Source organism: Sapajus apella, unplaced genomic scaffold (assembly GCF_009761245.1).
Source record: "Sapajus apella isolate SASKATOON/1434 unplaced genomic scaffold, GSC_monkey_1.0 scaffold29, whole genome shotgun sequence".
Classification (NCBI taxonomy): Eukaryota; Metazoa; Chordata; class Mammalia; order Primates; family Cebidae; genus Sapajus; species Sapajus apella.
The window spans coordinates 24,702,397-24,718,362 of NW_022436969.1; the positions used below are offsets into that span (position 1 = coordinate 24,702,397).

Genomic DNA, 15,966 nt, shown 5'->3' on the forward strand with positions numbered 1-15,966 from the left:
AGGATCTATAAAATAGCCTCAAAAGGACAAATCTAAGAGTTATTGGCCTTAAAGAGGAAGTAGAGAAAGAGATGGGATAGAAAATTTATTCAAAGGGATAATACAAAAGAACTTCCCAAACCTAGAGAAAGATATCAATGTGAAAGTAAAAGGTTATAGAACATCAAACATATTTAACCCAAAGAAGGCTACCTCAAGGCATTTAATAATCTTACTCCCAAAGATCAAGGATAAAGAGAGAATCATAAAAGCAGCAAGAGAAAAGAAACAACAATGGAGCTTCAATACACCTGGCAGCAGACTTTTCAGTGGAAATCTTACAGGCCAGGAGAGAGTGGCACGGCATATTTAAAGTGCAGAAGGAAAAAACATATTTCTTAGAATAGTATATCAAGTGAATATATCCTTCAAACATAAAGGAAAAATAACAACTTTCCCAGACAAACAAAAGCTGAAATAGTTCATCAACACTTGGCCTACAAGAAATGCTAAAAGGAGTACCTCAATCAGAAAGAAAAGGATGTCAATGAACAATAGGCAATCACATGAAGGTACAAAACTCACTGGTAACAGTGAGTACACAGAAAAGCACAGAATATTATAACACTGTAACTGTGTTGTATAAACTACTCTTATCCTACGTACAGAGACTAAATAATGAACCAATAAAATGTAATAACTACAACAAATTTTTAAGATATAGACAGTACAAAAATGTGAATAGAAACAACAGAAAGTTAAAAATGGGGGATGAAGTTAAGGATAGAGTTTTTGTTAATTTTTGTTTTGCCTGTTTGTTTATGCAAACAATGTTAAGTTGTTATTAGGTTAAAATAATGGGTTATAAGATAGTATCTGCAAGCCTTGTGGTAACCGCAAACTGAAAAACATACAATGGATACACAAAAAACCAAAAGCAGGAAACTAAATCATATCAGCAGAAAAACATCACCTTTATTAAAAGAAGACAGGAGGGAAAAAAAGAAGGAAGAGAACACCATAAAACAACCAGAAAATGAATAACAAAATGGCAGGAGTACCTCCTTACTTATCAATAACAATATTGAATGTTAATGAACTAAACTCTCCAGTCAGAAGACACAGAGTGGCTGAATAGATGAAAAACAAGACCCATTGATCTGCTGCCTACAAGAAACACACTTCACTTATAAAGACACACACAGACTGAAAATAAAAGGATGGGAAAAAAATCTATGCTAATGGAACCCAAAAAAGAGCAGGAATAGCTATACTTCCACCAGACAAAATAGATTTCAAAACAAACCTGTAAGATACAAAGAAGGTCACTGTATAATGACAAAGGGGTCCATTAAGCAAGAGGATATAACAATTTTAAATATATATTCACCTAATACTGGAGCACCCAGACACATAAAGCAAATTTATTAGAGCTAAAGAGAGAGATAGACCCCAAAACAATAATAGCTGGAGACTTCAACATCCCACTTTCAGCATTGGACAGAAAATCAATGAAGAAACATCAGACTTAATCTGCACTATAAAGCAAATGAACCTACTAGATATTTATAGAACATTTCATCCAATAGCTACAGAATACACATTCTTTTTCTTAGCACATGGATCATTCTCAAGGATAGACCATAGGTTAAGTCAGAAAACAAGTCTCAAAACATTCAAAAAAATTGAAATAATGTCAAGTATCTTTTCTTACCACAATGGAATAAAACTAGAAATTACTAACAAGAGGAATTATGGAAACCATACAGATACATGGAAATTAAACAATATGCTCCTGAATGACCAGTGAATGTAGAAATTAAGAAGAAAATCAAAAAATTTATTGAAATAAATAATAATGCAAACACAACATATGACAACCTATGGGATATAGCAAAAGCTGTACTAAGAGGAAAATTTATAGCTATAAATGCCTATATAAAAAAAGAGAGAAAGTTCCAAATAAGCAATTTAATGATGCATTTCAAAAAACTAGAAAAGCAAGAGCAATCCAAACCAAAAAGTAGTAAGGGAAAAAAATAATAAAGGTTGGAGAAAAAGTTGATTTTTTTGAAAAGTTAAATCAATACATCTTTAGCCATGCTAAGAAAAAAAGAGAGAAGATATAAATAAATAAAATAAGAAATGAGAAAGAAGACATTACAACTGATACTGGACAAAAAATCATTAGTGGCTGCTGTGAGCAACTATATGCCAAAAATTGGAACATATAGAAGAAATTGACAAATTCCAAGACACACACAACCTAACAAGATTGAACCAGGAAGAAATCCAAAACCTGAACAGACCAATAACAAGCAGCAAGGTTGAAGCCATAATAAAAAGTCTCCCTGTAAAGAAAAGCCTGGGACCCAATGGCTTCACTGCTGAATTCTACTGCATATTTAAAGAATCCTACTCAAACTATTTTGAAAAATAGAGGATGAAGGAACACTTCCAAACTTGTTCTACAATGCCAGTATGACCCTGTCACCAAAAACAGACGAAGACACATCGAAAAAAGAAAACTACAGGCCAATATCTCTGATGAATGTTAATGGAGAAATCTGCCTTCCCCACACTGCCAAATACTGGCAAAGCAAATTCAACAATATATTAGAAAGATCATTCATCATGACCAAATGGGATTTTTTCCCTAGGATGCAAGGATAGTTCAACATATGCAAACCAATCAATGTGATACATCATATCAATAAATGAAGAATAAAAACCATATGATAATTTCAATTGATGCTGAAAAAGTTATACAATCCAACATCTCTTCATAATAAAAGGATAAAAAAACTGGGTTGAGAAGGAAAATACCTCAATATAATAAAAGCTATACATGACATACCCATAGCCATGCAATCACTACCAAAATATTAATGACAATCTTCACACAAATAGAAAAGAAAATCCTAAAATTTATATGGAACCTCAAAAGACCCAGAATAGTCAAAGCTATCCTAAGCAAAATAGCAAAACTGGAGGAGTCACACTACCTGACTTCACATTATACTGGTGAGCTATAATAAGCAAAACATGAAACTGGCATAAAAACAGACACATAGACCAATGGAACAGACTCCAGAATCCAGAAATACATCCAGACAACTAGGGTGAACTCATTTTTGACAAAAATGTCAAGAACATGCATTGGGGGAAAAAGAAATTCTCTTTAATATATGGTGCTCACAAAACTGGATATTCATATGCAGAAGAATGAAAGTAGACCCCTATCTCTTGCCACACACACACACACACACACACACACACACACACACGGATTAAAGACTTAAATCTAATACCTCAAACTATGAAACTAATACCATAAAACATTGGGAAAAATCTCCAGGACATTGGTCTGGGCAAAAATTTCTAGAGTAGTACCCCATAAACACAGGTATCCAAAGCAGTAATGGACAAATGGGATCACATCAAGTTAAAAAGCTTCTGCACAGCAAAGGAAACAACTAATGAGGTAAAGGGACAACCCACAGAGTCAGAGAAAAATTTGCAAACTACCCATCTGACAAGGGATTAATAATAAAATATATGAGGAGCTCAAATAACTCTATAGGATAAAGTCTAATAATCTGATTTTAAAACTGGGCAGAAGATTTGAATAGATATTCTCAAAAGAAGACATACAAGTGGCAAACAGGCATAGGAAAAGGTGCTCAACATCATTGATCATCAGAGTAATGCAAAGCAAAACTACAGTGAGATATCATCTTACCCCAGTTAAAATGGTTTATATTCAAAGGACAGGCAATAACATGCTGGCATAGATGTGGAGAAAAGGGAACCCTTACATACTGTTGGTGGGAATGAAAATCAGTAAAATCATTATGGAGAACAGTTGGGAGGTTCCTCAAAAAAATAAAAATAGAGTTATCATATGATCCAGAAATCCTACTTTTGGGTGTATACCCAAAAGGAAGAAAATCAGTATATTAAAGAGATATCTGCATTGCTATGTTTGTTGCAGCACTGTTTACAATAGCTAAGATTTGGAAGCAACCTAAGTGTTCATCAACAGATGAATGGATAAAGAAAATACAGAACATATGTACACAATGGAGTACTATTCAGCCATAAAAAACAGTGAGATCCTGTGATTTGCAACAACATGGATCGAAGTGGAGATCATCATGTTAAGTGAAATAAGCCAGGAACAGAAAGACAAGCATCATATATTCTCACTTATTTATGGGATCTAAAAATCAAAACAATTGAACTAATGGGTATAGAGAGTACAAGGATGGTTGCCAGAGGCTGGAAAGATAGTATGTGGGGGGTGTTCTGTGGGGAGGTGGGGATGGTTAATGGGTACAAAAATAGTTAGAGATAATTAATAATACCTACTATTTGATAATACAACAGGGTGAGTATAGTCATTAACAACTTAATTGTACATTTTGAAACAAAAAATGAAGGCTTAAAGGAAAAATTAAAAAAACAACAAAAAAGAGGAGGATGAAAATGCACCTTAATATATCTATTAGAAGTATTTTAAAGCTGTGCCCTTTCTTAGATCTCTATATGATAAAATCCTTAAAAGAGTGTTTAGGTTTTTAATAATTGCAGATTTTAAAAAATTCATTTCCACAGTTGCCTGCTTATATTTTGAGTCATCCTGTTTCTTTTTCCAATGAAATAAATCCAATTAAAATGTTTTCAAAATCATAATAAAGGCCATGTGTGGCATACTCATAGCTAGCGTCATAGTGAATGAGGAAAAATTGAAAGTCTTTTCTCTAAGATCTGGACCAAGACAAGGATGCCCACTTTTACCACTTTTGTTCAACATAATCCTGCAAGTCCTGGCCAGAGCAATTAGACAAGAGAAAAAAAGGAACAAAGCTGGAGGCATCATGCTACCTGACTTCAAACTATACTAAAAGGCTACAGTAACCAAAGCAGCATGGTACTGGTACCAAAACAGATATATAGACCAATGGAGCAGAACAGAGACCTCAGAAATAGCATCACACATCCACAACTATCCGATTTTTGACAAACCTGACAAAAACAAGCAATGGGGAAAGGATCTCCTATCCAATAAATGGTGGTGGGAAAACTGGCTAGCCATATGCAGATAACTGAAACTGGGCCCCTTACTTACACCTTATATAGAAATTAACTCAAGATGGATTAAAGACTAAAATGTAAAACCCCAAACCATAAAAATCCTAGAAGAAAACCTAGGCAATACAATTCAGGACAGAGGCATGGGCAAAGACTTCATGACTAAAATGCCAAAAGCAATTGCAACAAAAGCCAAAACTGAAAAATGGGATCTAATTACACTAAAGAGCTTCTGCACAGCAAAAGAAACTATCATCAGAGTGAACAGTCAATCTACAGAGTGGGAGAAAATTTTTGCAATCTATCTGCCTGGCAAAGATCTAATATCCAGAATTTATAAGGAACTTAAATTTTCAAGAAAGAAACAACCCCATCAAACCATGGGCAAAGGGTATGAATAGACACTTCTCAAAAGAAGACATTTACATGGCCAAGAAACATGAAGAAAAATTCAACATCACTGATCATCGGAGAAATGCAATCAAAACCACAATGAGATATCATCTCACGCCAGTTAGAATGGAGATTATTAAAAAGTCAGGAAACAATAGATGCTGGTAAGGCTGTGGAGAAATACGAACGCTTTTACAGTGTTGGTGGGAGTGCAAATTAGTTCAACCTTTGTGGAAGACAGTATGGTGATTCCTGAAGGATCTAGAACCAGAAATACCATTTGACCCCGCAATTCCATTACTGGGTATGTGCCCAAAGAAATATAAGTAATTCTACTATAAAGATACATGCACATATATGCTTATTCCAGCACTATTTACAATAGCAAAGACATGAAACCAATGCAAATGCCCATCAATGATAGACTGGATAAAGAAAATGTAGCACATACACATGATGGAATACTATGAAGCCATACAAAGGAATGAGTTTACGTCCTTTGCAGGGACGTGGATGAAACTGGAAGCCATCATCCTCAGCAAAGTAACACAGCAACAGAAAACCAAACACTGCATGTTCTCACTCATAAATGGGAGTTGAACATTGAGAACACATGGGCAAAAAGAGGGGAACAAAACACACCAGGACCTGTTGGGAATGGGGGTGAGGGGAAGTAACTTTGAAGGTGGGTCAATAGGTGCAGCAAACCACCACAGCACAGGTATACCTATGTAACAAACCTACACATTCTGCATATGCATTCCATTTTTTTTTTAAGAAGAAATAAAAAAAAAGAAGTCAAATTAGCCTTGTTTGCGGATGACATGATGCTATACTTAGAAAAAGTTAAAGACTTCACCAAAAAACTAAGACCTGATAAATTCAGTAAAGTTGCAGACTACAAAATCAACATACAAAAATTAGTAACACTTATATACACCAACAGTGAACCATCTAAAAAAGAAATAAAAGGGTAATCCCATTTACAGTAGCCTCAAATAAAATTAAATACTTAGAAATTAACCAAAGAAGCGAAAGATCTCTGTGAAAACTATAAAACACTGATGAAAGAAGTTGAAGAGGACGCCATAAAGTGGAACAATTCTCTATGCTCGTGGGTTGGAATAATTAATATCGTTAAAATGTCCATACTACCCAAAGCAATTTACAGATTCAATGCAGTTCCAATCAAAATACTATGACATTCTTCAGAAAATCAAAAAATACCTAAAATGTATAGGGAATCGCAAAAGACCCTGAATAGCCAAAGCCATCCTGAGTAAGTACACCCTGACTAAGTACATCCTGACTCCAAAATGTACTATAAACCTGTAGTAACAAAATCAGCATGGCACCAGCATAAAAACAGTTACGCAGATCAATGGAAGAGAATAAATAACCCAGATACAAATCCATACATTTACATTTATAGTCATCTCACCTTTGACAAAGGTGCCAAGAACATACAATGGGGAAAGGACAGTCTTTTCAGTAAATGGTGCTGGGAAAACTAGATATCCATATGAAAGTGGGCCTCTATCTCTCACCATACACAAAAATCAAATCAAGATAGATTAAAGATTTAAATCTAAGACCTGAAACTAGGAAACTACTTAAAGAAAAGACTGGGGAAATGCTTCAAGACACTGGTTTCTGCAAAGATTCTGGAGTAAGAGCTCAAAAGCATAGGCAACAAAAGCAAATATAGGCAGGTGAAACTATACCAAGATAGAAAGCTTCTGCACAGCAAGGAAAACAATCAACAAAGTGAAGAGACAACCCACAGAATGGGAGAAAACATTTGCAAACTCTCCATAGGGAAGAGATTAATAACCAAACTGTATAAGGAGTTCAAACAACTCAGTAGCAAAAGGAAACCAACAAATAATCCAATTTAAAAATGAGCGGCTGGGTGCGGTGGCTCACACCTGTAATCTCAACACTTTGGGAGGCTGAGGCAGGCAGATCATGAGGTCAAGAGATCAAGACCATCCTGGCCAACATGGTGAAACTCTGTCTCTACTAAAAATACAAAAATTAGCTGGGCATGGTGGTGCGTGCCTGTAGCCCCAGCTACTTGGGGGGCTGAGGCAGGAGAATAGCTTGAACCCAAGAGGCAGAGGTTGCAGTGAGCAGAGATCATGTCACTACACTTCAGCCTGGTGACATAGTGAGATGTTGTCTCAAAAAAAAAAAAAAAAAAAAAGAAAGAAAAGACAAAGATCTGAACAGACATTTCTCAAAAAAAAAGACATACAAATAAATGGCCAAACAGGTATATAAAAATTGCAAAACATCACTAATCATCAGAGAAATGAAAATCAAAGCTACAATGAGATATAATCTCACCCCAGTTTAAATGGCATATATCCAAAAATGAGCAATATCAAATACTGGTGAGGATGTGGTGAAAGAGGATCCCTCATACACTGTTGGTGGGAAGGTAAACTACTACAGCCACCCTGGAGAACAGTTTGGAGGTGACTCAAAAAACTAAAAATAGAGCTACCCCCTACTGGGTATATATTCCAAAGAAAGGAAATTATTATATCAAAGAGACATCTCCACTACCATGTTTGTTGCAACATTATTCACAAGAGTCAAAATATGGAATCAACCTAAGTGTCCATCAACAAATGAATGAATAAAATGTGGTATATAAACATAATGGAATATTATTCAACCATAAGGAATAATGAAATCTTGTCATTTGCAGCAACATGAATGGAACTGGAGGCCAATATGTTAAGTGAAATTAAGCAAGCACAGAAAGACAAATGTCACATGTTCTCACTCATATGTGGAAGCTAAAAAAGTAAGTCTCAGGAAGATAGATAGTGTGGTTACCAGAGCCCAGGAAGGGTAGAGAAGAGGGGCAGATGAAGAGAAATTGACTAATGGGTAGAAATACATTGTCTGATAGAAGAAATGAGAGCTAGTGTTTGATAAATCAGTAGGGTGACTATAGTTTACAATAACTTTTGTACATTTCAAAATGACTAGATGAGAAGAATTTGAATGTTCTAGCATTATTTTAGGGTGATAGATTTCCTAAGTACACTGATTTAATCTTTACAAATTATATGAATGTATCAAATTATCACATGTACCCTGAAACTACATACAACTATTAAAACTACATACGTACACCAATTTAAAAAATTGCAGCTCAAAAGTGCAGAAGCTTCTTTCTGTGTGTGTGTGTGTGTGTGTGTGTGTGTGTGTGTGTGTGTGTATTTCAAGCAAAGGTATAGAAAAATCCATGACATCAAATTTTAATGGTGGTTATCACTAGGGGTAGAGATATGAGCTATTTTTTAAATAAATATTTTATTTTGGAACAGTTTAAAATTTATGGAAAGGTTGCGAAGATTGACAGAGTCCCCACAAACCCCACACCCAGTTTAACATCTTATATCATGTTAACATCTTACATGAGTATGGTGCATTTATCACAACTAATGGACCAATATTGACATACTATTGTTAACAAGTCCATACTTTATTCAAATTTCCTAATTTTAACCTAATGTCCTTTTGTGTTTCAGGATCTTATCCAGGACATGATATTATTACTTTTAGCCATCATGTCTCCTTAGGTTTCTCTTGGCTGTGACAGTTTCTCAGACTTTCCTTTTTTGATAACCTGGAAAATTTTAGAGTACTGCTCAAAAATTTTGTAGAATTGCCTCAATGGTCTGATATTTTTCTCATGATTAGACTGGGGCTATGGACTTTGGGGAGGAAGACCACAAGATGTAAACTATCATTCTCATTACATCATATCAAGGGACACATTGTCAAGGTGACTCACCACTGTGGTGCTAACCATGGTCTCCTGGCTGAGTTCGTGCTTGCCAGGTTTCTCCACTACAGCTACTGTTTCCCACACACCCTTTCCATAATGGATTCTTTGAAAGGAAGTCAGGATGCACAGCCCCAACATACAGAGCAGAAGTTCTGCCCCACCACCTTGAGGGTGGATGGTGTACATAATCCATTTGGAGTTCTTCTGCATGGGAGATTGGCCTATCTTTCCCCATTTATTATTTACTTATTTATTCAATCATATGTTTCTATCAGTATGAATGCATGGACAACTATTTTGTACTTTAGATTATAATCCAATGCTATTTGATTTGTTTTATTGCTTAAATTGTTCAACTTTGGCCACTGGAAGCCCTTTCAGTTGGCACCTGTGTCCTGTGCCAGACCTGCATCACTGTGGCTTTCTGGAACACTTAGTTACTCTCTGGCACTGCAAGATGCTCCAGGCTCAATTTGTTATTTCCTGACAGTCATAGAATAAGCCACTTTCCCAAGGATCCTTGATTTCATCCACTGCAGAATGGAATTAGAAACTAAGACCAGAGTGCTCAATGTACTTGTTGCTACTGGGGTGCCATTTAAATTTTAATAAAGTCTATTATTTATTTTTTCTTTCATGGATGATGGTTTTCATGTTATATCTAAAAACACCAAATTCAGTGTCATGGAGATTTTCTCTTATGGTTTTTTTAGACGTTGTATAGTTTTGTAATTTTCATTTAGGTCTATGATTCATTTGAAGTTAATTTTTTCCTGTAAGGAATAAGATGTATGTTTAAAATAATTTTTCCCCATATGAATGTCCAATTGTTCCAGCTCCGTTTGTTGAAAAGTCTACCCTTTTCTCATTGAATTGCTTTTGTTGAAATCAGCTGGCTATATTTGTGTGGCCCTTACTGTTTCTTTGATTTATTTGTCTATTCTTTTGCAAGAACATGCTGTCTTGATTACTGGCTTTAGAGTAAGTGTGAGACTTACTCAGACTTATATAAAGTAAAGAGTGACTGTCCTCTGACTTACCATAAAGTAAGGAATGACAGTCCTCTGACTTTGTTGTTCTTTTTCTGTATTTTCTTGGCTCTTCAAGCTCACCTGCTTTTCCACATATATTCTGGAATAAACTTATTGACATCTTCAAAATAGTTTTCTGGACTTTTGACAGGGATTGTGTTGACTCTGTTGATCAAGTTGAGAAGATTAAAAAAGTGTGTTTCTTGTCATTTTGCAAGTTTTCTGAATTTGGTATTTAAAACATATACTACAAAGTGCCTGAGGGGGAGCTTGGACAGCTTCCTGTAGCCTGCCTGGAGGAGGGGCAGCTGCGGCTGGCAGGTTCCTTTGGGGCTGCTGTTCTTTAGTCCAGTCCTGGTTGTGCTGAGGCTGCTCCTGTCATGCTCACCACTAAGGCTCCCTTCAGTGCACCAGGCATCTGGAGGACAGAGAAGCGCTTGGAATCTTTCAATTCATCTGTTTCTCATCACAACAGTGTTTGCCCCAAATCATGCCAGGCACAGTGAGGGAGCTTGCAGTCGCTCCTGTGCCCTACTGTCTCTCCTACAAAGCTGACGCTAGTCGCCATCCCATTATGAGTGAAAGCATCATCTCCAGAAACTGCTTCCTTTTTCAATTCTTATCTTTTACACCTGAGACCAAATTGACACTGGCTCACTTAATGCCATGATTTATGATTTATAAAAAGCAATCAGAGTGGCTCAGCAGAGAACACAGGCAGGTGCAGTCGCCATAGGTAAGAGAGTGAAGCAGCAAAACTTCAGAGCCAGGGTGATTGCTAGAGCAAGGAGGCCAGTGACAGTAGCAGAGACTAGGGGCCAGAGGACACAGGGATAGGACTGGAGCCGAGGGCTGGGCAACTGAGGGCAGGGGTGTGGTTGTCAGGGAGCAACCCAGGCAGCCTGCAGTCTCCTGGAGCTCCCCTTTTTATTAGATAAAGAAACTCCATAAAATCCTTGTAGTTCACCTTAAAAACAAGTACGAGATTCTTCCCTGCATGGTCCCATTTTTGTTCTCATCTCTGAAATGGCTCCAAATTTTACCTTTTGAAAAAGCATGAACTAGTTTAAAACTGGTTTAGCTAGCCAAAGAAATGCCATTAAATAAAAGGATATCAGTAAAGAGCTGTTTTTTCCTCCCAGAGAAGAGATTTAAAATTTACTGGGTATCTTTGGACGAGTGCCTGAAATACTTCTCTGCCTTACCTAGCTCCTATTAGCCCCACCTTTAAAAAGTGGCCGAGTCCATCCCAACTGGACCCCAGAGAAGCCTATGAGCACAGAGGGCAGCTATGGCTTCTGGACCTTGCTCTAGAGTCACTGGCTTTGTACCATCCATGGCAGGGTCTCCATCCTAGGGACTGGGGGGTGTTAACTGGGAAAAAGGGGATGGGCCATATAGGGAGGAAAGGAAGAAGGAGGAGTTAAGATCTTTTGTTGGCTTTAATCCTAGTAATCAGTTGAAGAATTGGCAGTTTTTAGCATGTCTAGAATCCAATTTTAGGTTATGTGTCACTGGAAATCCAAAAGATACAGAAAACACCTTACTGCCCATGAACATCTAGCTGAGGAGGTAAGACATGCACAGTTGAGAAAGAGGACAGGTGAGGCTTTGGCCACTTGCCATTTGGGGTCAGAGCTGCTCCGTGGTGTGGCTGGCATCGGAAAGAATTGGCTTCACTTACGGGTGCTTTAGGTAATTTATTCTCTACTGTGTCGGGCCCGCAGCGTGTGTTCAGCAATTTTACTTAATACTCGACCAGGTAAAATAGCAGACTCCTGGATAGCTCAGCACAGCCTTACAATTCTGTACGTTAAGGGCAAATTGATTTTGCCATGGCTTCTCTTACAGTTGTCTCTATGTTAAAGGTTGGAGAAAGGACAGAGTGAAAGGTATTCTCCCTCAGTGCTCCAGTTACACATAAGGGGTAGTGTTTCTATTTCCTGCTCCCCTGCCTATATCATAGATAAGAAAAGTGAAGCTCAGAGAGGTTGAGTTAGTTGCTCAAGGTCACCTAGCCACTGAATCTGCCTCGTCCCAAGGTCCGTGCTTGCTTGCTTATTACAAAGAGCCTGAGAGGCTGTTTGGAAGCAGAAGCAGCAGCACAAGCCTAGCTCTGAGGGAGGTATGGGTAGGAAGACGGGGTCAGTTTAGGCCAAGAGCTATGGGAGAAGCCGGGAACTGAGGGGCTCAGGACTCTGTAGATTATTACTAATCAAATAATCAAAACTCTGTTGAAATAAATAGGAGAAATCCAAGGACAGGTGAATTTCTATTTTGTTCACTGCTCCCCGACCGTCCAACAGCTTTGCTAGGGCTCAGTCACTGTCTCCAGCTGAAGTCAGTTTCCTTGATCTTACTGATGTTGATCTTGCAGAGTTGTAAGTTACCCTTATCACTATGAAGAGGGGCTGCAGCCAGCAGAGCTCATTATGGTAGGCAGTGGCTCATCTGAGTCCAGCACATATCCTGTTTTGAATTCCACATAGACTCAATTATGAGAGGCATTCAAGGGAGACTTATTTTGGGGGTGGCCTTATTCTTTTTCCCCATGCTGGGCATAGGCAGAAGCATCTCTCAGTGTGAGCATCCTGCAGGCCACTGGGCGGGTTTACAGCTTTTCCCACACTTCACAGAGCACTGCTGCTTACAGTATAATTTCTTTTTTAATGTCTACAACAAGACTGGAAATTGGGCATGAATTAGGCATGAATGACAATGTTACCACATCTTAGGATGAGCAAAGGAAGGTCCCAAGAATGGAAGCTTTCTCTGGAGCTCACAGCTAGGGAGGCGTGAAGCCAGGGCTGGAGTACTGTGGTTGGAAATGAGTGTGATGCCCGCCTCCCTGCACGGCCTCACCCCGGCTGCCACCTTCCATCCACTCACATCTCCTGTCTTCTGAGCTCCACTGCTCATGTCAGGCTTCCTCCATGGCACCTTCCCACCTGTGTGACCCACCTGGACCTTTCCCTGCCATGCTGTGCCGCTCACACAAATACTTGCTGCCCCCAGGTTTTGGTGCTGGGACGCCCACTAGGTTGACTTAGTCTCTACTGTTTGCGCGTGTGGTTTTCCCACCAAGCCAGGCTCTGTGTCTTACCCATGCCGCTAGCATGGTGCTTGGCACACACATATTTTGAATTGAGGACTTGCTTTAAAACCGTCTTCCAAATTTCTGTGCCCTGGCAGCTCATAGTCAGGGAACAGAGAAGCGAAGACTTTAAGACTCCACTACCCTTTAAGGCCCATTAGGTGGGGTTTGCACCAGCACTGGCCTGTCTGTTCACACATCTCTCTCCCTGGGCCTGCCCACATCTCTCCTCACTTCTCACACTCAGCACTGTGTCCTTGCCCAAGTGCAGATTCTCCTCCACTGCCCCTGCCCCCATCCCAAAGCAGCCCAGGATCGCTGCCCGTCTATGTGCCTGTAGCTCTTCGTTCTTATTTCTATGATGGCATTATTCACATGAAAACCCTGCAGATGGATCTGAGTTCCTTGTCCATAAACCTGGCCCCTGCAGACAACCTGGCCCACAGCAAATATATTTGTACAATGAAGACAAGGAATGTGGCTTACACTGACAAGAAAGCTCTCACTGAAATTTATTAGACACTAAGGATTCTGTGGGAAACACCTGGAATCATTACCAAGGTAAAGAATAGGATGGGTTTTTGTTTTGTTTTGTTTTTAAACAGATGTCTTAAGTTGCTCTGAGGCAGTGAGAGGGCAATTTGCTGCTGGAGCAAAAACTTCCTCTGCCAGAGATTCAGGATCCACTGAGTTCAAGACGGCTTTGCAGCCATCTACCCCATTGCCCATGTTCATGCCCTCCTCCTCCCCTGCCGTGGCCTAAACAGGATCCCGAAGGCAGGGTGAGGGCTCCCTTTCCCTGCTCCCACAGCTCTTTGTGGGTGTGTGTCCTGTCTGGGAGCTAGTGTGAACTGTTGTCTCAGTGTGCTGTGTCCTGAGCCCCGGGGCTCCAGGAGGCTCCACTCTGATTTAGGCTTGCAACAGTGCCCAGCACGTGAGGTTTCAGTACAGTTTGATCCAGGTGTGAATATGTGAGCAGAGCCTGTGACCACGGCCTCACTCCCACTCTAGGGATAGGGTGTGGAGGGGATATGAGGAACGCTCCTCCTTCCAGTCTGCTCAAGGCTGTCTGCTCAGCACCCCTTTGAACCCCTTTCCCATTCCGATCCCTTCTGGGCTTTTTGCATGGGTGTGTATATGTGTGTTTACAAGTGTGTGCACATGTATGTGTGTATGTGTGTGTGTATGAGAGAGAGTGTATGTGTAAGTGAAGAATGGGGATGGTTATCTGAAAGCATCATAGGCAAACTGAAATATGAAAAAAAAAACTGTTTTATCGAAGCCTGGGGCCTCCTTTCTAGGTAACATGTGTCCCCCTGACAGAGCCAGCCAAGAAAAGGTGTGAACCCCTCATGATGGCAGTGACTGCATGCTTTTCAGGAGTAAGTGATAATCAGCATGCTTTTAGTTCTTGTTTACCCTGCACCCCATGTTGCTGCCTAGGAAGCTGAAGGAACACTGAGCTAGTGATTGAGAAAGGCACAGAAAGTGTGCGTGCATCTCCCAGAAATGTAACATCACACGTGTTGATGGTGGAGTTGCTTAGAAACCAACGCCTGAGGTGCAGGAAGCCACCGCATGCCCACGTCTTTGTGGCACTAAACCCTCTGCACTCTTACACCTAGAAGATCTAATCAGATGAAGGGGCAAGCTCCAGAAGTAATAATAGAAGCATGATTTGTTTCACCCCTAATTCCATTAAGAAAAACTGGCTGTATTCTTTGGATAGAGTTCAATGACAATTTGAAGAGTACTAGAGAAGCTAATAAATTCATTAATAGGAAAGATTGTTTTAGCTAGACAAAAAGGTAATACACTTCATTGTAATAGTTTAATTAGAAAAATAATAAACTTCCTTAGGAAGGATGAAAGCCCATAATTAAAAAGATGAGCTATTAGGAGGAATTCTGAATATTACCTCTTCTCAGATTTGTTCCTAGTTGCTCTATTCATGGTCCAAAAGCACTTAACAAGCTGAGGAATTAGTGGAAAATGTACTTACCTTCAGCTCCAAAGCAGGAACTTTCTAGCCAAAATGACCGAGAAGGAATGAGCTCTGAGAGAAAAGCAAGCAAATAGACCTTGGACCAGGAAGGGCCGGAACACATGCATCACAGGGAGAGACAGCTAGATTGTTATCATTACCTTGAATAAATGTCATCCGACATGAACTGCATATTTCTGGTAATGTGAAGTTAGAGAAATGGAAAGACACAGGCAGATTAAGACATAATTTCCATGAACTCAGCTAGTCAAGGTTGCTTGCAGTGTTTATGGCAATGTTTACAGCAGATTATGGAATTGTAATCTTGCTCTTTTTAAATGTCACTTAAGAGCTGTATTTAGTTCTAAAAATAACTAAGGAATTAAACAAATTGGGTTTTTGAAAAAATGGTTTTGGAAGAGTTTGTTTTAAAACTTGCAGCAAACTTCTCAAGACATCTTGCAAACATTTGGCTCATTAGTCTCATTGAGAAGAAGGGAATAGCCCCATTATCCATATTTCACAAGACTAAACAATGAGACTGAGGGAACTGTGTGCTCAAGTGCACATATGACGCATGGGC

The 15,966-nt window shown here is 39.1% G+C and overlaps 1 protein-coding gene across 3 annotated transcripts in view; it reads right to left on the bottom strand.

The window, feature by feature from the left end:
• The window catches only part of MC2R (melanocortin 2 receptor), a 31,729-nt gene extending 16,029 nt beyond the window's left edge, over window positions 1-15,700 (bottom strand). The window contains exons 1-2 of one of the 3 annotated variants that reach the window (XR_004273492.1): window positions 15,402-15,700; window positions 11,236-11,348 (exon numbers count right to left, since the gene is read on the bottom strand). The gene's annotated coding sequence lies outside the window, so the exon portion shown is untranslated. Of the gene's footprint in view, window positions 1-3,721; window positions 3,846-11,235; window positions 11,349-15,401 lie in introns of those variants that run through there. The other 2 variants (XM_032293465.1, XM_032293464.1) reach the window with 2 other exon arrangements.
• Between the last annotated feature and the right edge of the window lie 266 nt (window positions 15,701-15,966).